The sequence below is a fragment of the Euprymna scolopes genome, chromosome 25 (assembly GCF_053919585.1).
Source record: "Euprymna scolopes isolate OS-2025 chromosome 25, ASM5391958v1, whole genome shotgun sequence".
NCBI lineage: Eukaryota > Metazoa > Mollusca > Cephalopoda > Sepiida > Sepiolidae > Euprymna > Euprymna scolopes.
In genome coordinates, this window is record NC_136506.1 from 79953357 (window position 1) to 79955856 (window position 2500).

General features: G+C 35.6%; 1 protein-coding gene across 1 annotated transcript in view; it reads left to right on the top strand.

The window, feature by feature from the left end:
* The window catches only part of LOC145247459 (protein lin-28 homolog), a 224628-nt gene that overhangs the window by 81174 nt on the left and 140954 nt on the right, over positions 1-2500 (top strand). The window lies entirely within an intron of this gene.

Here is a 2500-nt window from a genome sequence, read left to right on the forward strand (position 1 = left end):
TCACGAGGGAGACAAGATAACTTTCGAGATCTCGTAAGAGACGTGAAAAACATTTTAGATCACGTGAGTGGCATGACGGCTGTTCCAATGAAAATAAAAATGTTGTTGCTACAAAGAACGAGCGAGTTGGAGTTATTTCCTATTCTCTGTCTTGGTCTCCTTTACGACTGAAATTGCACACAACGTGTGTTGGTCCGTGGACAATTTTGCATCATCAGCTAGAATCGAAATCAAAAGATTTAGCGCTCCAGCCGCGTTCCCTACCGTTTGAGCTATCAACAGATAGATAAGAAAGATTTAAAATCAAACAACTTCAAGATATGAATCAATTTGCACATGCGCAAAAGTAATAGAAATATGTGGGCAAGTTGAAATGAACATTTTGCGTTTCAACTTGCCGATATATTTGTGTACGTGTTATTCATCCATCAAAAAAAAAAAAGATTTTACTCGTTATAAACCACCCTTGGTTGGTTGGTTGTTTTGTTTTACGGCATATCAACCTTTTCAGGTTACTTAATGGCGAATCCAAAGATTTTTAGGAAAATTTTTTTAATAGAATATATTTGTTGTTTTCAAGTCGGTTTCTATTCAACCCATAATTGGAACCCTAACAGATACTACCACTCGAGGTCAGAGTGGACATGGGAGCAATGGCAATTAAAGGGTGGCTTCACACTCCCCAAAGCCCGCAAGCTGAGGCCTCACCACTGGATTTAGTTTAAGGTCATATCCAGGACCAAACCACCCTTGGTGTATGATTACTATTTCCTGTTAACTTCAGTGTTATGTGGCCTGTAGTTTAAAAGTTTATCGGTTAAATATTTTTTACACTGACACACATACATCTACTATTTTATTTATATAGATTTTAAAAAAGGTATGTTTTCCACAGTTCCCGCTAATTGATTATAGATATTTTAAACGATACAATGTTTTCAGCTCTCCAATTTTTTCATCTTCTCTTCTCTTCTTCTTCTCTATCTCTTCTATCTTCTATCTATCTTCTATCTATCTTCTATCTATCTTCTTTTCTATCTTCTTCTATTCTTCTATATAAATAAAATGAACTCATTTTTCCCGTCTGATTTTGACATCAATAGGATTAAAAATCAAGATATTTCATGCAAATATAATATGCACAAACGGTAGAACAATATCTGAGGTGTGTTATAGGCTTATTATTTCTAAAATTCCTCGATAATCTTAGATTTCTATACTTTTTCTGCTGAGAAGTCACGGCCAAAATCGGTTAAGATCAATGGAAGTGGTAAAATATTTTCTCTCTAATAAATTCCTCCTCCCCCTGCCACCACTTAACACCGTTTGGGGATCGTTCACAAGGAACAGTTGAGAAGAGAACACCGGTTTGGCTTCGTAGTTCTTTCATGTGAAGTTATTTAAAATCACTAAACTAAGCTGCAGTGCTCTGTGGCGTAGTGGTTAGCGTGCTGGACAATTCACATTATATTTTCACGTTCGCGCCGACCTACCGTAGTCGTTTTTATTTTTTTTTTCCTAAACAACTGGAATGGACTTTTCTTGGTGGCCGAACTGTTAACGTTGCAGATGTTTTTTTTGTTTTTTTTTTCACACTTTATTTTCCTACTTTTACTCATGACTCCGGGTTTGATCCTTCCTACTTACCTACCATAACATTTTTTAAAACTCCCCCCCTCGTCCCGGAAACAAACACTCGGGCAACGCCGGTTACCCCCGCTAGTAAAAAATAATTATGCTTAACATATGAAGAAGAACGAAGAAATAATTATGCTTAATACATATGAAGAAGAAAGAAGAAAAAACGCCAAACGGCGGATTTCTAGCCATTTTTTTTTCAGTTGCGTATATTTCAGCGTCCGAAATTCATCTCTTAAATTGATGCCGCCTTAATTAGCATCTAGAGATTTACCAGAGTATTTTTCTCTTCTCTGTGTTATCGGTTTTTGAATAAACTTTTCTGTTGTTCGTGACGACAAAATAAGTATTTATTTGTAAATTTATTTGGAATGAATGTCGATTTATTGTTTGTCAATTTTTCTTTTGCGTGCATCCATGTTGGATGATGATGATCTTAAATAAACTTCGAACTGTCTTTTAAAAATCAATCACGCGTTGTTGTTTTTAAGTAAATGCGACTGCCAGAAATTTTGTGTATGTACCGTACATTTTACATGCGTATAACCTACGTGTGTAAAGAAAACGCTAAGGATCTCCCTCTTTCTTTCTCTCCCTCTCTCTCTCTCTCTCTCTCTCTCTCTCTCTCTCTATATATATATATATATATATATATATGAAATTTATTACTGTGAGTCCAGAATGAGTTTACATATTGTTTCAGCTAGAGGAAGATCCTCAAAAAAAAGAGGAAATATCCAACTAGCATCGTCAGAATTCATAGATGGACCATCTATGAATTCTGACGATGCTAGTTGGATATTTCCTCTTTTTTTTGAGGATCTTCCTCTAGCTGAAACAATATGTAAACTCATTCTGGACT